At 46.0% G+C, this 22,255-nt stretch overlaps 1 protein-coding gene across 5 annotated transcripts in view; it reads left to right on the forward strand.

Moving 5' to 3' along the window:
* Positions 1-22,255, forward strand: part of HIVEP3 (HIVEP zinc finger 3) — a 277,890-nt gene that overhangs the window by 111,252 nt on the left and 144,383 nt on the right. For all 5 annotated transcript variants that reach the window (XM_068417609.1, XM_068417606.1, XM_068417611.1 and 2 more), the window contains one exon: positions 18,090-18,171. The gene's annotated coding sequence lies outside the window, so the exon portion shown is untranslated. The remainder of the gene's footprint in view (positions 1-18,089; positions 18,172-22,255) is intronic.

Here is a 22,255-nt window from a genome sequence, read left to right on the forward strand (position 1 = left end):
GAATTTACTGGCATGCTGCTCTTGCATGATGAAAAGAATATCAAGCGATTAACTAGCACATGGGAGCTGATGCACTGTTGGCTAGACAACTGGTGCTGATTCATTAGACTCTAATTGCGAGTTATTTTTACCCATCCTTCCATCTTTACAAAGGGCTGCTTGGAAGGCAGTGTTGAAAGTCTTCCTTCATCCAGGCTTTGATAAAAGTCAGATGGAAGCCTGTGTCCTTCTTTCTGTTTATTTTTTTGGAAGAAATACAAGCCCGCTTTGCAGATGGAAAGGGCACTGCTGTGTTACTGAGAGCGGCTTGTTTGACTTTTCACTCAGGCTGGGATGAACTGGAGGGCAGGAAGCGTGCGCTGGTGATGTTTGCTCAGCGAGTGTTTCCGAGGGAAAGTCCAAGTTTCACTTCAGATTAGTGGGGGGGTTAATCAGTGCAAATTGTGTATTGGACACAGGATCTCAGCTCTCTGTTTTTTCTTTCAGTACTCTTCATGTGTGGTTCCTGTAATGACAAAAGAAGTAATTTATTAGCTGCCTCTTCATCCTTTTTACTTTATTACCTATATCATGTAGCTGGTATATTTAAGAGAGGGTCTGTGCCCAAAGTGACACGTTACTATCTTGTTTATAGCAGCATGAAGTATGCTCGAGAAGAAGCATTTAAATCCCATATTAGTGCCCTTACTCTCAAGGGCGAGGCTGCTTTCTAATGAAGACTTGTATTTTTCCTCTGTACATAGCTTAATACTCTTTCACTAAGCACTGTCTCTACTGATAAATTGCCCTCTTAAAAAATCCTGACATGCCTGGGTAAAGCCTCATGTCTGAGGATGAAACAGTATCTTGGTAACCCTGAGATTTCCACTGACCTGCTTCACTTCCTTGCCTCGGGGTAGTGATTCCTCACATCCTTTTAGCTCTAACACATCCAAAGGCCATGATAACAGATTAACATGGTGAACCCATGCATATGCAGAACAAATTTTGGTTAAGGAAGATGCCTGAACATCAGATTTAAAAAAAAAACAGCAAGCATTATCTTTCCTTTCAACTTACCCTTTCCCTTCAGTCAGAGGTCTGAGGACTTTATGAGTCAACCCAGGTCCTGAGAAATGTTGGTGCAGGGAGCACGGCCAACACAGGCCATGGAGTCCCGTGGAGCTGCAATTCAGTGATGTTGATGGGATAACATTTCTGATTGATAGATAACACAATTGCTGGCTCTTGTCAGGAGCTCTGGAGTTCAGGCAGGAGAAAAAGGTGCAAAGCATGGAAAGAGCTTGTTCCTCTACATGAGGAAGATAGGTCTGTTGAGAAACCTGCCTTGGTGAGTTGGCTTGGAGAGAGGTCTACAAAGCAGTTGTGACTGGTTCAAGTCCAGCATCAGCCAGAGCAGCAAGGTTGTCCTGCTGCACAGCGTCTCCTTCTTTTCTGTCTTACATGTCTCAAGAAGTCAGAAAACCATCATGGAGTAAGGAAGAGCTGGCTGACCTGAACCATGACCCACCGAACTCTCTCTGGAGGGCCCCAGGTCAGGTGGATGAGTGTGAGCATGACAACTTCACATGACTTGAGGAAGCCTCCCAGTCTGGGATGTTTCTTAGTCCACAGACCATAATTTATAGGTGATGATACCTGGGCTCTGCCAAGTTTCCTCAAGCTTTTGCTGAAGATGGGAGAGATGTGGACCATTTATGACATCTGTGAACCTCATCTGGAAAGGACCTTTTTTTTTCCCCTCCTTGTCTTTCTGAGGGACTGGAGTAGAAGTGGTGGAGAGCATGTGTGTAAAGGCAGTAGAGTGATGAGCCAGACAGGTTGTGCTGGTGCAATGGAGAGGCCTGTCTGAGGCACTTTGGCCAAGTTGGCTGGGTGGGAGGCAGAGCTTCAGGAGAGAAGAGGGAGCTGGGGAGGAGGACAACCCAAAGCACACCTGACCACAGGCGGTATAGGAGACTCTACGTGAGAGCTGGGTCTGCTGATGGAGAGCAGAGCGGGGCTTGGTGTCTTGGACAAAGAGGAAAGCACAGCAAATACTGAGAATATGTATCCTTCTTACTTGGAATTAATATGAAATTGAGAACAAACCTCCCAACCCCACTAAGTAGTTCTGCAGACAAAGCATGGTGCAGGCATTTTATTACCTTCTGGAAGAGCACACAGCCAGACATTTGGCAAGGGGTTCCAGAAAATCACTAGGTAAATGCAAACTGCAGGTACTGTGTTAAAAACCCTCAGTTCTCTGGTTCTCACAAACTCCAGGAAAGATCTTATAGTACAGAAAAAAAAAAAATCACGAATGAGTTGTCTATCCTCTGCACAAGTAATGGAGCTCCCTAATGCGGCTTCTGCAAGGTTTTCGTGCAGGAAATGTTGTCTTTTGTGCTCATTTGATGCAGTCTATAACTTTTGGTGTACTGACGGTTACAAAGGGGAAGGAGACCAAGAGCCCTCTCCTGGCACAGACCAGCCAGGACAGCTGGAAAAATAGCACAGGCTAATGGACTCAAATGGGCAGGTGAAAGGAAGGCATGAACGTTGAAGCAGGACTGAATGGCAAGCCACACACTTTATGTATAACCCATATATAAATATACTCCAGGCATAAATCTGGAGAGTTTATTCTGGGTAGGCCCGTGTTGCAGGTGTGCATCATGGAAGATGGGTTGGTCTTGTGGCTTCCCTCTGGGCTGCCCCTGTCCAGCCGAGAACGGGCAGTGCAATGGGGATGAGGGAATGCTGTTTTGCATGATTGGTGGTAGACTGGCATGCTGTCAAGCCACCTTGCAAGAATTTGCGTAAACAGCTCAGCAAAGTACATTTTGAAAGAGATTTTTGGAAGGCAGATCAAGAAGTGCCTTTACAGTTTTACTGGACTTCCTTCCAAATGTGACCAGCAGCTCTGGGGGAAGCATGGCGAGATTTACACTTATGTCCAGACTGCAGCCCCCACAGAGACCTACAAACCAAGCCCAGTTGCTGAGCTGATTCTCATCTTATAGGCATCAATACTGAGCAAATAATAGGCTGCAGTGATGTGAGACTTTGCCCTACTCTTCTTCTGATCTACTTTTCTAGCATTTTCCCATGAGCTCAGGATATCTCATAGGCTGTAGTTACAAAACATGGGGACAAGCTCAGGGGGTTATGCTAGCAGGTGAGTCTGAGCTCTGGGAGCATTTCTTAGAGTGCTTTTTAGAGAGGTCAGTAACATTTCAGCATTGCGTCTGGGATCTTGCATCTTCCATGGCAATGGTTTACATGCCAAGCTCTTTTCAATCCATGCGTGTGTCACTTATGGTCTGAAAGCCCCTGGTTACTGTGGCATCTGTGTAGTCTGGTCCCACACCTGGTTGTCTCAAGGACGTTACATTGATGTGGTCCTTTGACCAAACCATTTGGACAGTGTGGGTCACTGGAGGATATTCCTGATCTGGCCAGTAGTATATGCTGTTCTATGTTCTACAAACAACACCTGAGGTTGAGACCATTGTGTAATTGCTGAAATTCAAGTCTTGTCTATGCTTATGTATCACCCATAGATCCAATACACCTCACATATACATAAAACCTAGGTTTAGGTATGACCTATGTAGTTTGAGCTGTGCTCTTCTGTGCAGCCTGTGTTGTAACTCTCCTTTAAAAGCCAAAATATGCATGAAGGTGTTTGTAAATTAAATCTTCCCTTTTAGAAAACAATCCACAGGCTTTAGCTGTCTCAGTGCTGGGAAAACCCTCAGCCTGCCTAATGCTTGCAGCTTGTGTAGAGCCTCGAACAGGACCTACAAAAAGCCTCGTCCACCTCAAAGATGGAAGCACAGCTGGGCACTCATTGCTCTTGGGATTTGTAGGGTCTCAGTCTTCCTCCAAAATGCACATCCCCTCCTACCACGCTGGGAAGGAGAGGTGCACGTATTGTCTGTGCAGAGATGATGGGCTCAGCTACTTTCCAAAGAAATAAAACCTGTCCCTCGTGTCCTCCTCGCTGCCAACATCCCCAACTGTTGCTGGCGCAAATACTGGCTCCCCACCCTGCTCCTCCCTCCCCAGTGCACGCGTGTGCTCCGAATACAGTAGTTTGTAAGTGCAGAGGTCCTGGAAAATGTGAGGTAGCGTGAACGAAAATTAATGTGTTGTCAAAGTAAATAAACAAACAAGGAGGGATACTCTCCTGATGGCCTGGGAGGGTTGGGAGAGGGCCAGAGCCGCACCATCAAGCATCCCAGACACATAGTTTTGGTCTGACGTGTTGCATGGGCTATGGCTTCATGCTGGCACACAGACCGTGCGCTGTGAGTATTAGGTTACAAATTGTCATACAATTTTGGTGAAATCCATGCATATTACGGACGTCTGTGTTACATTATTATCCTTCCAGATCCTATAGACATTCTTCAGTGCTCCTTTGGGGCATCATCTGTGCTGCTAGTTCCCATAACAACTTGTGAATTCATCATTCCAAAGCTGCTTTTTTTTTAAAAAAAAAAAAAAAGAAAAAGAAAATCAGCCCAAATTCTCTTGTCTTTTGTCAGCTACTGAAGCATTCGGATCCCTGGCAGCCTGCTGCTTCTTTTCTCCTCCTCTTTTTCTTGTTTTTCATGAAAAGAAATCCAGGCATATGCTTAGAAGGGTCATTATAATTATTTGTGAAGAAAAAGCATATTACCTATGCAGCACTACAGATACTGGGCCTTGGTAAACACTTAAAATTGAAAGACTGGTAGTTTAAAAGATTTTTATGTATCCGGCACTGATTTAGTTGGTGTATTAGTCTCTTTAGCATCTCTGACAGGTCTATTTAGAGATTCCTTTTCGCCTGGCCTTCCTCAGGCAATGACACTCATTACTCTCCGCCTGTCAGTCAAAAGGAGTTATAATAGAGCTTAAATGGGTCTCCTGACACAATGCCCTTGTAACAGTAAAGGAGTGATAAATACCAACAATAACACTCCTACCTGCAGGTGCCTTGGAGGGGGCAGGCAGCATCCCCAGCTGCCCTGAGTGCAGGGACCACCTCTCATTCCTGCCCTGGGGTGCTCGGTTCAGAGGAGAGTGTTTTTTTTTTTTTTCCTGAGAGTTAAGGGGTGATAGGAAGGAATTGGAAGCTTTTGAGGGATGTGGAAAGACCAATTTTCTGAACACTGAGGCAAGGAAAATCATGATTGTGGTGAATTAAAATCGGTATGTTGAGAGTGTGAAGCTCAAACAGAGTAACTGGGCACAGGAAGATGAGATTCGACATGGGGCAGGGCATACAGGGAGGGTATTTTACTGTAAGTGTGTAAACCACTCCAGCAGCCTCAGGGAGAAAGCCACTTTTTAAAGTAAACATTTTATAAGTGAGCATTTATGAACCACACTGAACGTTAGCATGGAACAAAAATTATTTAACTGGTCAGAGATGAATCCATCTGTTATTTTCAGCTCCTGTAGTTCTTTGCCCTCACTAAGGTTTCCTTGCCCAGGTATTTATCAGGTTACTTTTAATTCATCATCTTGTTCTGCCTTGTACTTTAAGCATGGCCCTATTTGGGTACACAACCCAAAGATGACACTACTTTTTTTCCCTCTTCCAAGAAACTGCACAAAAACTGACATAAATTTAGACATACAGATGCTTAGTAACATCAGGCGTGACTTCAAAGCTATAGATAGACAAATTCTGCAAGTGTTGACACCCAAGTAATTGGACTTATGTCATGCACTTAGTCACATCACGGCATCTGTACTTGTGCAGACAGGTTGCTTCGAAATACAGAGGCTATGGACAAAATCTGAGCTTCGGGAAGTTAATGACTGTGCTAAATTAGTAGCCATACTAGATTTTAATGCAATGGTCAGTCTGTGCAGTTAAAGAGTTAACAGCCTGGGAGGAAAAAGCCTGAGTTTGTCTGAGGACCATTTATCTGCCTGTCTGTCAGTCATTGGCATTCCTCTCTGCTGAGCAGACCCAGGGTTTGGTGCTTTTAAGGACAGTGAACTATTGCTAGGAAGAGAAATAGTCCCATTTGAATTAGATTATCTGACCATTTAAGTGCAGTTGCATGAAAACAACATTAAAAAAGTTAAGATATTCTAGATAATAGGTCAGCCTTGTCTGATATCACATAGCACTAGCTTTGGTTTCATGGCTTGCTCCACCTTGTTCATCAGCCATCCAGGAACAGAAAAAGGCAGAAGTTCTATAAAACTTACATAAAAAATTTTAAAAGTACCTAAAACTCGGTTCACACACACAATGGAACAAACTAAGCCTGTGGAGCCAGCTGTAATTGTGGCATTTCTCAACTTTGCAAATAAACATTCTTTAATTAAAGCTCGGCTCTCACTTCTGATGATTTTTAGAAAAAGCAAACAGAGACAGTGCTGCGTTGGCTGCCGGACTGGGAACCTTCCCATTTCTGCTTGTGGAGCACGCTGCCTCGCTGCTGCTGTGTGAAGAACCAGTTGCACCTAGTCATCCCCTCTACATGAATCATAGAATCACAGAGTGGTTTGGATTGGAAGGGACCTTAAAGATCATCTCTTTCCAACCCCCCTGCCACAGGCAGGGACACTTTCCTCTAGACCAGGTTGCTCCAAGCCCCATCCAACCTGGCCTTGAACACTGCCAGGGAGGGGGCAGCCACAACTTCTGGTCTTTCTGGGAACAGTTTGTGGGGGTACGCAGCTCAAGTTTGCTAATTAGCTGAAACCACTCCTCACCAGGCAGCACAGCCTTGGTAAAAACCTGGAGTCCCTATGGGGAAGTGGTCTGACAACAGGAGACAGCCCAAGCAAACCTGGCTGCTGCGATAAGCGGGATGTATCTGACTGGGTGAGATTTGCCTGATTTAATCAAGAGTCCTGGAGTCTGTTCCCAACTGTGCCAGAACTGATCTTATGCAACTTCTCTGCTATCTTTTTTGTATGAGTTTTGAATTATATTTGCCTGGCTCTTAAGATCAACAGGAGACATTGCTCAATATTATAGCCAATGGAAATCACGGCACTATCATGGGTTGGTAGAAGAGCTGGGACTAGAGCACCTGAGTGTGCTCCTATAGTCCAGTGCTCCTTCCTTGAGGGGCTGTTGCATTTTTTTTGTAAGTGAGGCACAATCCCTGTGCCTTCCCACGAGTAGGGTACTTGGGCTGCAGCAGGGGATTCAGTACCCCAAGTTCAAATGCAGGAGACAAGGAGGGACCGGAGACTTTAGCCCCAAGTAAGTGCAGATGACAATTTTCAGGTGTGTGTAATTTGGCAAAATTGAGTGAATTTTCATGGGAGCTGTAAAGATCTCCTTCCTGAATCCAGGACTTCTGCCATGACAAATTTCCAATTGGAGGGGGGAGTTGAGAGGGCTGGTTGGACAGCACAATTATTTTTACTTGGGGTAAAGCATTTTATTTTTCATTTGCTTTTTGACTCTGCTGCTAAAATTATTATTCCAGTAGGACTGAGTTGATCCTTACTAATTTAAGTGTCTAAAATAAAGTTATAAATGAGCTATGTTTCCATGAGTAAAATTCCTATTCATCGTTGCAAGGTTTACTTCATGGTAGTGAAATCATTACCAGTAAGCAACTAGTGCACGTTGAAAACACTGAAATCATTTAGGGATGATAATTAAATACAAGGAGTTGCTCTAACAGCTAGTATAGATTAGTTCAGCACACTAAAAGTTTTGCATTTATTTGCACATTGCAAAGGGAATGTGTTGTTAAGAGAACAGCATGACGAGATCAGCCTTTAAAGAGTCTCTCCCCTCTCATTCATTCAATTTATGCAACCAGCTTCCAGTGACTGGACGGGATCTGATGGGTTACACCTCTGTAAACCTGCCATAGCCGACTGTGATGTTTTCCTGAATCTGTTTTCCTTTTAAATCAACAGCTTTAACCCCGGTTTTACCCCCTCAACTCTAATTTAGTCTCAAGTATTGCCCCTGGAAAATTTCAATTTTAGGTTTTCAAAGGTTATCCAAAGTATTAAGTTATTGGATTATATTCTGCAAGAGGATTTGGGGGGAGTGGGGAAGAAGCGTGATCAATATCTGTGTCCTTTGGAGTTTTATGAACAAATCCTCCCAGGGGATAATTTAGCCTCTGGTTTTGCAAAGTGTTTGGCACAGCTCAGCGTTAGCTGGAAGCACTCAGCATCTCACAGATCGCAGAGCTGGATGTGAACTTGGCTGTTTCGCTGTTTTATACAGCATTTTCAATGCTGCACCATAATAGTTAACAAAACTGGGCTTTGGCCAGTGGTTGTGACTTGGGATAGGGCTATTCCCAGTGCGAGTCAGACATCCCAGACAGTACTGTATTCACGTGCTTTGTTTTTCCTGAAGAACCACGTATCTCTTCGTTCTTCTCCCGTTACGAACTGGCTTAGTTCAGAGAGACTCTTCAAGGCTCCCAAAGGTTGACTTTGGGGTTGTCGTTAGTTTGAGATGTTATTGGCAGGGGGTTATAGGAGTTACCGCCAAGAAACATGTTTAGGCATTTGGATTACTCTTGTAAATTTTAATTAATCACTTTGCTGCTGTATAAAGCAGCACTATAACACATACTTAATGCTCAAGTATTCCATTTCTTACAGCAACATTGCACTGCGGGTTAAAAAATAAAGCTGCAGGGTAACAAACGTCAACATTCATGATGGTTTTATTTGCAAAGAGTCTTTCGAAGTCTCTGTGCCTGGAGGGGTCATAGTTCAGAGGTACACAGCAATGCACCTTAGTGGTGTTACTTCTGCACTGTCCAGTTAGCAGTGTGGTGACGGGTGCTCTGCCTCCGCTCCTGCAGACACCTCTCCAGACGGTCCTTCAGAAATGTTGTCATCTCCTGGCACTCTCCAGATAGCTAAAATTACCCGGTCAGCTGTGTGCCATAATAGTCTGGCTCCTAATGAGAAGGGTGTGATAGGGGTGTTCTGTTTTATAGGAGATGGGGTCCAGACTTCTCGGGGGCTGCCCAATGTGTTCAGTCTTTGTTTGCTTTGACAGAAGAGTGGCATAAGCCTTTGAAACAGCAAGTGTCAGACAAAAATAAGAGCTGATGTTTTGCTTCTCTGGTCACCGCTGCAAATTACCACCTGCAAGCTGGTGCTGAGAGGTGTGCGGAGCATCTCTCATCCCTCCCAGCCTCCGAGCGGCAAAGAGCAGCGTGTCTGCAGAGCAGCACCTGCGTGGTTGACTGTCCTGATGGTCTGTCTGAATAATGTTGAAATATTGCTACGGCCTAAGAATTTGATAAGAGGAGTTGGGTGGTGCAGGGGATTTCTGGTGCTTTTGCTTTACATGAAGATGAATTTTACAATAAAAAGGCTTTCTGTTTCCAAGTTGGTTAACTCAGCACTTTGCAACAACAAGTGCATGGAGTAAGAGAACTAAAATAGTCTTGTAGTATTGACTTTCATTGAACTTAGAATATTTAGACTTCAAGTATTGACTTTAATTGAACTACAGTTGTGTGCAGTAGCCTCTGGACTTACAGTATAGCAGTAAATTTCATGGATGCTAATAGGTGTGAGCTGTATCCCCAGAAAAAGAGAGGCAACTCCAAGTGGAAGGAAAAGGCATAGGAATATACTGTCTTCAGGTTTTGTTTGCTGTCTTTGATGATGCAGATGAGCTTCTTGCTAGAATAGGGATTTGCAGACTGTCTTGTGTCCTGCTAAGGGTAACCAGGCTATTTTGAGACACCAATGCCGAGTCTTGTCTGCGTGCAGCCAGGAGCTGCTGCTGTTGTTGGCGCTGCTGACATGCCCAAGGAACCAAAGTTTGGAAAGTCCTGCTGCAGAGTCAGCACGGATGAAAAAAATCATCTTGCCATTAAGGAATATGCTGGGGAAAGAAGCTACTAGAAATCCACAAATCAGAGGAGGAAGAGGCAGGTTAGATCAGATTTACTCTTCCCTGCAGCAGCCAGTGCTCGGCAGAGCCTTACAACACATTTTCTAGGGCTTCGCCCAGCCTGGTGGTAAATGCGTTAATGGGCCTGCTACCACTTTCCTTAGGAGATGTTCCAGTCTCAGAGGTGTCTCTTCTCTCTGGTAGCTTGTTTTTGTAGTTCTCAGGCTAAATTATCCTTTTCATAATCTACCCCATTAGGAAAATACACTCCCTAGATAATTTATTTTCAATCCAGCGTTTACACTCATCAATTATTTGCAGACTTTTATTTCCTCCCACTATTTTTTTTTTTTTTTACTTACATGAAACATGCAGATTTGGCTCCTTTAACTTCTCCGAAGGGATCAGTGTTTCTAGACTCCAGGCACTGTATTGCTGATTCCTGGACACATGGTAGTTTGACCACATTTTTTAGCATGAATCCCTCACCCTAAATGGACTTCTGGACCAGACTGGAGTTTTTGTGTTACAGCCCTGTGTAGAGGATGCTGTGGAGTAGCATCACCCTGAGACATTTGGCCAAAAACCTGTGTAAAGGGATGAAGGAGATAATTTTGCTGCTGCCTTGTTTTTGATGCTCTGATCCAGGGTACCAGTGCAGCCTGGGGGTAGCCCAACACCCCAAAAGATTTAATGAACAACTTTTTTTATCCAGAAATCTCATTGCAGAACCTGCCACCAGAGGCATTACAACTATTGTGATTTCCTGTGATTTTGCCCCACTCTTATTTCTGCAATGGCTGTATGGTTGTTCTTTCACTTCTTTTTTTTTGCCTACTTCTGCTTGAGAGTTTGATGGGGGGATTGACAGAGGCTTAGCACATCCTTCCAGGGGTGGAATGATATAAGGGCTGACTCTTGCAGCAAGACAAGACTGTGATTTTTTTAAATTTTTTTTTTTAAAGTGAAAACCAGACTTTGTAGCCAGCCTTATTACTCAAATACCTGTCCTTTTGGGATGGTGCACCTTTGCCTGCTTAGCGCTGCTGTAGCCGCCTGCTCCGTACCACATCCCAGAGCCTGGCACTGCAACCTATTGATTGACATCTCCGCCTCCAGCTCTGATCTCATGTCTTGACCATCTGCTTCTTCTGGTGGTCTCCAGAGGGTCTGCCAATCAGCAAAGCAGGCTCAAAACTCACAGGCAAATGGGTTAGATTATTTTTGGACCTTCCTTGCAGCCATCTGTTTGGGAGGGAGCCATGAGCTTGTCTTACCCAGCTGGGTTAAGGTGCTGTGGCAGCCTGCAAGGGAGGAGGAAGCAAACAGGATAAAGAAAATTACCCTCTTCTTAAGGAGCTGAATCAGCTGCGAGACGACGCTGAGCTCTCAGCCAGCAACTGGCACCAGCAGTGAGATATCAGGATATTTCCCAGTCCCTGTCAGAGCTGGCTGTTGCTTTCAGATGACACCAGGCAAGACAGCAAGTTTGGTGTGACTTCGAAGCTGACTCGTGTTGCCCGTGACAACCTGGGTTTGAGTCTATTTTACAGGCACACGCATACACACGTGCATATGTTGCTATAACAACCACCCAGGACTTTAAAAAAATGTTGGACTCTCTCTTCCAGGTTGCAAAACACCTAAGTTTTGCTGCAACCCGGGAGGCAAACAGCTGCCTTCAGTCTTTTTTTTTTTTTTTCTCCCCCTAAAAATGGTACTAAATCAAGTATGCTAGGCAAAACGTCTGGGTTAATTATGTAAAAAAGAGTCTGTAATGCTTTAGTAGGAAAAGAGAGGCACACAGGGCTCTGTCTGCTGTTCTGGTGTTTGAAACAGCCCAGCCAGTTCATGGCGGTAAAGTCTAAAACGTAAATGTGGGTTTTTTTGTGTCCCCAGAACATCACAGTTAAATAATGCCACCAATAAAGCCACTGGTGTCACTAGACAGCAGTAAATGAAGACTGTGACCTGCAGCCCCTGATTCAGCGTGATCCAAAATAATGCCATAACCTGCAAGACAGCAGTCAGATAAGGGTAAGAGCAGGGGATGTGAACAGTGAAGAGCCTGTATTAGCCATAGGAAGCCCTTCCCTATAGCTGCAGACTCGGGTTAAGGTATTTATGATATCTAGGCAATAGCATTTGCCTCCTGTAGCAAGCTCAATACCAATACTTCATATTTTTCCCTTTTTCTCTCAGTGATGGGGACACTCTGAACAGTGTTATCTCCCTAAAAAAGGGTTTTCTTGCAGGGAAGGGGGAAAGCAGGAGAGGCACAGCTACCAGACAGCATGTGTTTCACAGGATATGCATGTGTGTGAGAGCCCTTGTGTGCTGGTCTTCATCTCGCATGTGTTTGAAAGCGAGCCTTGCCTATAAAACAAGCCCTGACAGAGGGGAGGGAGCTCTGGTTTCCCCCCCGTAGGCAGCGCTGGGTCTTCCTGTGCAGTTTGTGACCCAGCCTGCTGCTGGGGCCGCATCCTGCCACACAGGGGTGGCTTTCACTCTTCTCCCTCACACCGCAAATGAGGTGACACAGAGGTTGCAGAAGGTCACTTGAGGCAGAGCTCGGAATAGAGCCCAGGACCTAATATGGCACGTTTTGGTGTCCCCTTGCTCACAGCTCTGCCTCAGCACAACCATCCATTGCTCTGCTTTGGGTCCCAGGGGCTGGATGTGATCTTAGGCAACCAGATACGAGGCGTGCAATGCTGTTTCATCAAAAGTTGTTAAACTTGCTAGCAAAACACATGTCCTGCCACTCCTAAAAGTGACATACAATTCTTCATGTGTTGATTTAATGGACAAAGTTTGTGCTGGATCGTCATATTCCTTAGTCCAAGCTCATTACATAAGGGAAGATAATACCTTGTGAACTGTGATCACCTTAGTGCAAACAGCAATTTCTAGGATACCCTAGACTTTTTTCCTACCCAGAAGCTGTGTTAAGAGAATGAAGAAAAAAAATGCTTTGGATATTTGTTTAGGATTTCTAGGTATGTGATAGTTCAAAACCAGCTGCTGCAACCAGATCGTTGGCAGTCTAGAAATCCCAGAGGAATAGATGCATGGGCAGCAGAGATCTGCACAGTCTGAGAGCAAGGGTTAAGCTGGATCCATCTAGGTGTTGCTGGATCCCTTCTGGAGGTCCTGCAAGACGGATATGCCTGTGGTGCTGTGTTGGGCTTCTTGGATGGGGTGCAGGAATGTGATGTGCATGTTCAAACCAAGTGGTTGGTTTATACCTCTTGGTATCAACCATGCTTTTTAATTGGTATGAGGGCTCTTCAATGATTTCAGCACTTCCAGTGGGTTTATGTTGCAAAATGCTGTCTGCAGACATGGACTGAGATGCTATTAGGTCATGGTCATGTTTTGTAGGTGATGGTGGTCTCCTCTTAGCATTTGAGACTTAATGCTTGATTACAGACTGCTGAACAGTGTGTGAACAACCGTGGGGAATGCTTTGCCCATGCTCAGAGACGGCATCCACAAAAGGTCAGAATCCGATGTAAGCATGCATTGTTCCAGAAATTGGTTTCATTTTCCATCACATGCCCTTACCCCTCATGGCTGACTGGAGACCTGAGAGCCTACCTAAGAAAATAAAGAGATTTTCATCCAGAGACCTCCAGCCCAAATCTAACTCAAACTGCAATTTATACTTATTTTGTGGATTGGGAATGGCCTGTATCACCAGAAACCATTGTATTTTGCTCGAAGTGGTGGCTTCCAGAGAAAACCCTTGAATGGTGTTGGTGCTGCAGACTGACCTCCCTTCGAGGCAGGTGGTGTGACATACAGGCACGGCAGCGCTTGTGGGAGGCTTGTCCTCATAGACAGCTCCGTTTGCCAGGCCAAAGCTAAACTCAGCTTTGATGTACAACTTCTTCTCCAACGTTCAAATTAACTCATTAAACACTTTGCATAAGATACACAGGAGCTGGCAGCAAGGGAGAGGAAATCAAGCCCGCTCACGCTTTGTTCACCTGCGTTCAAAGTCGTGAAAACTTCCTGCAATGATTCATCCCAAGCCACAGGCTCTGGAGCCCTGGTTTGCCTTCTCCAGAGCTGCTCCACAGACAGTGACAAGCTGCTGAGCTGAAAGGAAGCTTTTTAGCTGCAAAATTGTGCAAGCCAGCGTGTGCTATTTCTGGAGCGCGCTGTAATGTATGCGTCTAGCCTGGCTCTCTCCAGCAACGGCCAAATGTTTTTCAAGCAGTAAAGAAGGTAAAATAGAGCAACACTGTACTGGAGCCAGATTTTCCACGCGTTCCCCAAGCAGAGCCTGCAGAGCCCGCACGTGCGCTCATGGACACATAATTAAATGTACTGGTCACCAGAAGGATGGAGAAAGGGGACTGGAAACCTCGGTTCGGCAGCTGCAGCTGGATATGTTGTGCTGTGGCAAGGCCTGTGGCAGCGCAGACAGCACGTGAGCTCCCAAACTGGGGCCAGCAAAGCCCAGACTGGGATGAGGGTTGGTACTGCTGAGTGAGCAGTGGGGCTTATACCATGGGGAGAGAAGCGGCAGGGAGAAGGAAGCACCAGGGACAAGGAAGCAGCAAAGCGTAGTAACACGTCGCCCCAACTGCAGTGCTTGCAACCCCTGAATCTCAGCTCACCTTCGGGAGGAGGGTTGGGATCGTTATCTCACTGCAAAACTGTCACACAAAGAGCAAGTCTGCGTGGTGCAGCATGGTGTCACAGAGCAAGGGCTGAACCGGCTCGTTAGGGGACTGGAAGCAATTACGGAGATTCTAGCTCGTTTCTTTGCCTGGTCTACATGCTGCTGCTTCTGGGGAGGGAGGACTTGCCAAGACAGTGCTGCATGAACATGGCGTGACAGCTTTTGGCTCTGGAGCGAGCCAGCAGGACTAGGGCAGGGATCGTCCCCCTGTACTCGGCACTGGAAAGGCCGCACCTTGAATCCTGTGTTCAGTTTTGGGCCCCTCTCTACAAGAAGGACATCGAGGTGCTGGAGTGAGTCCAGAGAAGGGCAATGAAGCTGGAGATGGGTCTGGAGCACAAGTGTGATGAGGAGCAGCTGAGGGACCTGGGGGTGTTTAGTCTGGAGAAAAGGAGGCTGAGGGGAGACCTTCTCACTCCCTACAACTGCCTGAAACGAGAGTGTAGCGAGGTGGGGGTCGGTCTCTTCTCCCAGGTAACAAGTGATAGGACGAGAGGAAATGGCCTCAAGTTGTGCCAAGGGAGGTTTAGGTTGGAGATCAGGGAAAATTTCTTCACAGAGAGGGTTGTCAAGCAGTGGAACAGGCTGCCCAGGGCAGTGATGGAGTCACCATCCCTGGAGGGATTTAAAAGCTGTGTAGATGTGGTGCTGAGGGACATGGTTTAGTGGTGGCCTTGGCAGTGTTGGGTTAAAGGTTGGATTCAATGATCTCAAAGGTCTTTTCTACCCAAAATAATTCTCTGATTCTATGATTTGGGTCTGAGTGGTGCATCTCTGCTCGAACTGCTGAGCCCTGCAGCATGCTTCATGATGCTGCTGTCAAGCAAATATGATATCACTGCATATATCAGGAGGCCTTTGGGACAAAGGGATGGTTGCAAGGGGTTTAGTGTGCGGAGCATCACCCTTTATCCCATTTGAGTGGTCTGCAGCACCCTGCTCAGGATAATCCTGCTGAGCAGGGGGACTCGTCCCTGTAGGGTTGCAGCTCTCAACTGAAGACACACCAGAAGATGGGACCCTCCTCCCAATACAGCCCCTTCCTCACCCTCTCCCATCCTGGGAAGCTCTTGATCCTCACTTGCTCCACCAATTTGGCAGCCTGCTATATAATTCTTGCACTTTTGTGGGGGACGAGAAAGGGGTGATGCCAGCCAAGGGGGAGAATAGACAGAGATGAACCTGTCTGCCTTCCCCTGGGTGACGATGAGGGTCACCCAGTGTCCTCCTTGCTGGACGCTGCTACTCGGAGGGAAGAAAAGGGAAAGAAAGAAAGAAAACAGCAGAAACACAGGCTGAGGACTGTGCAGAAATAACACACGGTGGGATCTTTCTGGATCAGCCAGAGCTTGGCAGATTTGTGCACGCAGGCATGGCAGCAGTGCCTGGCCATAGCAGGGAGACGGGCATAGATGTCTCCTTGTTTCCTTCTTGGAAGCTGGCAAGTATAAGGGGCTCTGCAATATCACTGAGAACCTGCGAGCCGTTTTTGTATTTAGTGGTGTATTTATATGTGTCCAATGAGAGAGCAAGGAGTGTTTTCTGGTGTTTTATGAATGCTGCTGGCCCTCCAGGAGCAGCGTGGGGACAATGCAGAACACAACGGAGATCTGAGCTGGGACTTTATAGATCTCTGCAAAACCTTAGGTAAATTCGTGTTTGAGAAAAGGACAACAAAGTCCCTTAACAGAATTTCGCAGAAAATTGAATGTTTGTTTAGTGCATGTGCTTCGGGAGTTAATTGAGCCATGTCCATGACGCTGTGTTCTGATGCTAAAACCAACATTTACTCACAACCTCCATGGGTTGTTAAACTGATTTTGTAGCATTTTTTGGTCTTTCACCCTTGATAAATTAAAACAACATTTTCTTGTAAGACAGTTGCATGATTAGCATATAAATGTTTTTTTTCCTTTGTCCGGCATTATTGAGTATCATAGAATCATTCAATGGTTTGGGTTGGAAGGGACTTTAAAGAGTAGGGTGTTTTATCTTCACCAGCACCTTTAGCTTTTTGTTCACAATGATTTCAAGTATTTTCAGTGTTCATATTCAGCCCCATCCTGTTATTACATTTATTTCTGTGTATATGCTTTTGCAATAACGTTGTATGGAGTTTTCTGTAACTTCATACTAGCTCTTCATCTGCATGCATGTGCCTACACACTTTCAGGAGAAGCCACTAATAAGGGTACAGATTTTAAATTATCTAATCTAATTGCTGGCAGCAGAAGGCATGGTGGGGAAGATGTTATGAAGAATTGCGCGATGGCCTAACAGTGTTAGTTCCATTAAATCCTCAGAGTCTGACCTGTCTGTAGTTATTTCCTCCTGCGTAATGAGAAAAATGAATTTAAAGAGACAATAAAGGTAACCATGGATGGGTGTATCTGAAGGACCTGGAAGAAGTGTGGTGCTGAAGGCAGATCATGGGAACCATGTGGGCTTTACATTGGTATCAGTGCAGCCCTCCCTGCCTCAATTTCCACATCAGTGAAATGGGGCTAATCACTCGCTTGCTCGTCTGAGACAGTGAGAATTAATGGTTGAATATAAAGTGCCTAGAGATCTCCAGGTAAAAGGATTCACGCAAGGGCAACGCTGTTTTTTTTCCCCACATGCTGCTGTTTTGCAGGCTGCAGCTGCTCCTCTTGCACTCGCTTGGGTGCCCGGCCACCTATGGCCCCTGAGGATGCTCCATGCCACTGCGGGGATGTTGCCTGCGGCCTGCGCTGCAGCCACCCCCATGCATGGTGCTGCTGCCTGTGGGGCTGAAGGCAATTTCACTAGTGCTGCCTAATGGCAGCTTCCTTGCAGTGCGTTTTTTTCCTGCATCCAGGATGTGTCATGGATAACTTTGTCCTTTAGCTCTGCCTTAACCCATTCTCAGCCTTTCGAACATTTTTTTTCCTGGGTACCTTCCCATAACCCGTTGTGATTTTAAATTTTCTATTAAGGCTTAGCCCCACCAGTCCTGAGGTTGGAAATAAATGATCAGTCCCTGACTGTGCCCAGAGCAGCTCACCCTGTTGCAGGCTGTGGCAGGGCCAGGGCTGTCACTCTTGTTTATTTTCCATTTCTGAAGTAGTCTGGATGGGGCCCAGTTTGCATTCAGGGTCCTGTTTTAGGAGAACTAGAAAGCCCCTCACTAGTCAGTCTCCTGTGCCTTGTCTTTGTACATCTGGAAATGAATAATTTCACATATAAAGAAAAATCCCTGCAATTATATTCTTCAAAAATTATTTGGTTTTATAGAATCATAGAATCGTTTTGGTTGGAAAGGACCTTTAAAATCATTGAGTTACGTCCAGGTTCCATGCAAGAAGAGGACAGCATAGAGAAAAATGCCTAAAAGATTAGGCCAAAACAGTGGCAGAAGGGATTGCTGCTAAGGAGTGAAAGGTTAAGTAAGGAAAAGCCTTAATGTCTCAATGGGAACAAGTAGAAAAATATCTGAGTTGCTACCACAGTTGGAGAGGATGTGACTGTGTCTGGGGTATAAATGGCATATGTTTAAAACTGCCTCATTACATTAAGGTCTCATGTTTTCTACCCCAGGCTCCTTTTCCCACGTCACTGTATGAACACCTGAATCTCCTCGAAGCATCAGAGAGATGAACCTGTAGCGGCTTGTCCACAGGTAAGAGGCTCAGCCATCGCTTTGGTGCCTGCTCCAGTGATTTGGAAAGCGTGGGGGACCACAGAGCTCATGGCCACGGTGCTTTGGGGCTTGAGCCCGTGCCAATGCTGTCTGATGTTGTGACGGGAAGTTTGCTTTCTGCTGGGGTTTCTGCAGGCTTTATGCCCCTCCGAGGTGACGTGGTCACAGGGGTTTGCAATTCCTAGAGCAGACGTACGGTGACTGAGAATTTAAAAAGATGTTTAGAGAGGCAAGGACTGATCCAGGCTGCCAGTCTCGCTTTTTTATTTTATTTCTGCTTGCAGCGTGCCACTGGTTTTGTTTGTAGCTGCCCAGCCAGAGCAGCCTGTGATCCTGTACAGGGGCTTCCTGTGATTTTCTGAACACATTAGATATGGATGGTGGTGCTAGGGTGGAGTTCACCTTTCCTGCTGCCGTGATTTTCTTTCTGGCTTTTTATCCAGCAGCTGCCTAGTCTGAAATATGTAGAAACAGAAGCCACTGTTGGGTCTCTCCCCTTGTAGCTGAGCAACATGACCAGCAGGTACCCAAATCCCCTCCTCCCTTGCCTGCTCTCCCTGTCCCATGCAGCCGTGCCTTTTGCCCCTTGCAACATTCATGAAGTCACTTCATTTACTGATGAAGTTTTACCCTCCTTAGGGATGCTGTTTACCCAACTTTGGGGAAGTTTGTGGCAATAAAATTCTGTTCATGGAGCTCTTGGAGAAGCCTCCAGAAGAAGGTGCTGCACTGCCGGGTATTGACGCTGGCCACCTGCATGATGTAGAGGTTCAACCCAGAGTCTGGTGCATGTGTTGGGCGGATTTTAAGGGCTGGGAGTCATTTGGCTGATGTGAGACAGATGACCACACTCCTTGAGTCAAAAATGGGTTTGACTGTTCCCAGCTTCAGAGCGTACAGCTTTATCTGTAGGGATGCACATCCCACAGCAGCTTGCTGCTGTCTGCAGCCGGGTTCACAGAGCCGGGGGCACGTTGCAGATCCGCAGCCATGGGTTATTTTCAGAGTTCAAACACGGTGGTGTAGGATGGGCAGCACAGCAGCGTTCCCTGCACGAGCAAAAGAGCAGGAAAGGTGCTAGGGAGGGAGGGACAGGCTGGGGGACGTGGTTGTTCTGCCCCTGCAGAAGCCACAGCCTTTTCTTGGGGAGAAGCTCTTGGCTTGGAGATAACATGAGAGTGGCTGGGGGAAGCGCACAGCTTCCCGGAGAGCAGCAGCCGCTGCCCTGCTACGACATAGCTAGGATTTTTGTCTCATCGGCAAGCGTTAATTGAAGGGGACAGATTTTGCACCCTGGGAGCAGCAGGTAGCGACACTCCAGTGAGAGCTCAGAGCCAGCTCCATCAGCAAATACTTCTTGCTCGGCTGCAGTTATAGCTCATTATCTTGCTGACCTTTAATTTCGCAAGTGTTTCTTGCAATGTGTTTCTTCAGCCTGGTCCAGCTTCTGACCTCCGTTCCCAGAAGCAGCAGGATAATATATTCATCTGCTGTGCTGTCTAGCCGCTTTGCATCCCTCCCTCCCTCCACCCCTCCATCTCTGTCCTTTTTGGCAATCTGTCATTTTTATTTTTGGTACGAGTCCAGGAGCTGAGTAAAAAGTACTTGGGCAGCTGGAGCGAGAAACAATGGCTTTTAAATACGCTTTAACGTGTTTGTAAACAACTGCACTTCATCAGGGTCCCTGCCCGGCACACTGGCAGCAGACAAAATTGATGAGACTCTTTTGAGATCAGAATTAATTACGCTGCGTGGAAATGGTGCAAAACAGACCGCGATGCAGTGGGAATGATCTTCTGTTCTGTGGTCCATGTCTGTTCGTTTATGCTGTGCTCATCACCGTGGCCACTGAGCACCTGAGATTGCTCTTCTCTTAGCTGTGGCAGGGAAGAAGATGAGCAGAGAGAGCTAAAAATGTTGGGAGGACCGTGTAGCTGTTGCACTTTGAGGATGCTCTACGGAGTCTCCAGTGGGATATCATGTTTGTTGGAAATCATCTATCAGGGAAGATCAGTACAGGGAATAATGCTGCTGTCCTGTCAAAATAACCCCATTTCTCCTGAATTCCCGCAGCTTGTTCCCGGTGAAAAAAAATCAGTTTTGAGGTTTCTTTGTATCAGGGAATTAAAAAAATCCTTTCCTGAGGATGATTTGAAGAGGGAAGCAAGCTCAGCAGCATAGGGAGGGGACAAAAGAGCTGTAGTTGGAGCACATGGATTGGATGATACCAGGTAGCCCATTAGTACCAACTCATCAATTTTGATGAACAAAGACTAAATTTGCAGGTACAGGACTCCCGCTCTGTTGCTGAGGGCTGTGAGTGGAGTGGGACTGACCTCATGATAAGACTGTTCATACCTGCAGGAGTTTTTCTAGTGGGGAAATAATGGAGGAGAGAAATCAAAGTGCTTTGAAATCAAACCCTTTGCTGCGTAGTGACTCAGCTCACAAACCCCTGGTTGGTCTGTGGCTGCTCCTGCTCAGGGGATGGATGCAGCCAGTCTCTGACTCTTCTGTGAGTAAGAGTGTAATTGCAGAAATTGGCACGGTGGCTTGGAACGAGATCTAATTAATTAATTCAAGACATGCTGGGATTAAATTTTATTAAACCTTGGAATCAGAGTAGACTAGATGAAATGTAAGCAAAGGTTGTGAAGGGAAAGGAGGGGTATGCGCCACACGTGCTGCCTGCCAGCGCTGCTGCCGCTGTGCCCTTCACTGGCGGGATACCGAGGGCGTGCTCAGGTTATATATAGATATATACATATGTATGTGTGTGTACATATATACGCACACATATATACCTGGTTTCACTCCAGACAGGGCGATCAGAGAGTCTCTGCTTTCTTTATCCAGTTCCTCTGGATTTTTACGTGCAAGGTGATGGACCTGTCCCTCTCTCCTGCAGCAAGTCATAAGCTGGGCACCTCTGGCCATGTACTCCTTCATATCATTTGGAGTGAAGAGAAGGGTTTTTTTGCTTTTCCCCTGATCCTGTGCTGATAAACGTGTCATGCTCCATCCAGACCTGCCTATTATTTCATGATAAGGGATGTCAGCTCCATATTTACTGCCTTTAAAATGATTTGGGGTCTTCTGGAATGGAAATTCAAGACAGTCATTGCTCACATAGTTGCATCTTGATGCTTACTCTGCTCCCAGAAGCTGCCTGGCCAGGCGTGTATGTTCTGGCACAACTTTACACTGTTGGACTTTCCAAGAATAACTAAGTTTTTTGGACAGGTTAACAAGTGTGTATGTGGGGTGTATGCAAAACCATCAGCTCCCCAACAAGAGGTGCAACACAGGACCCAGCCTTTTCAGGGATGTTTCTTTGCCTGCCGAATCTCTAGCATCCCACACGAGCCGTCTTTTCTTCTGACAGTTTCAGGAATATACTTAACACTAATTTTAGCTCTCCCTCCAAGGTGGATATCTTTGGGGTTTTGGCACAATGAATGCCTTATTCATAAAACTACAAACACTGCAAATAGAGGGGGGGATGGGCAGAAAGTGTCCCGCCTTAAAATGTTTCTGATCTCCAAGCAGCTATAATTTTGGCTTGCTCAGAGAACAAGCTGAGGTAGTGTTCATTTTAACAGCCAGGAAAGGGCTGTCTGTTTATATTTAGGGCCTTGTAGATTTGCGCAGTGTATGCAGGTGGCACATTAAAATGTGTGGATGATTTCTTACCAGGATAAGGCTGTGTTTTTACTGGACTGCCTTTAATTCCATGTGAAGGCTAAGTAAGTAAGCACTGAAAATTTTGTTGTAACAGTTTCTGGGGTTAAATTTTGTAGCCTTCAGAGCGTTGTTTTGAGCTTATTCTTGGTGAATTCCTCCCATGAACCTTCCTACACAGTTTTGCCCAGAACACAGGTTTCTAAGAGTAGGTTGGCAGCTCCTGCCACTTTGAGTCTGTAGGGCATTGGCATTGGTGATCACCATTCAGTTCCCACTGGATAAGTGTTAGTAGACCACTGCAATGAAAATAAGTAGGTGGGTAAAGATCATCTTCCAGCAGTGAGGTGGGTAGTGGTCCAGGACCTCATTCTCCTTGGTG

The sequence above is a fragment of the Nyctibius grandis genome, chromosome 24 (genome assembly GCF_013368605.1).
Source record: "Nyctibius grandis isolate bNycGra1 chromosome 24, bNycGra1.pri, whole genome shotgun sequence".
Taxonomy (NCBI): Eukaryota; Metazoa; Chordata; class Aves; order Nyctibiiformes; family Nyctibiidae; genus Nyctibius; species Nyctibius grandis.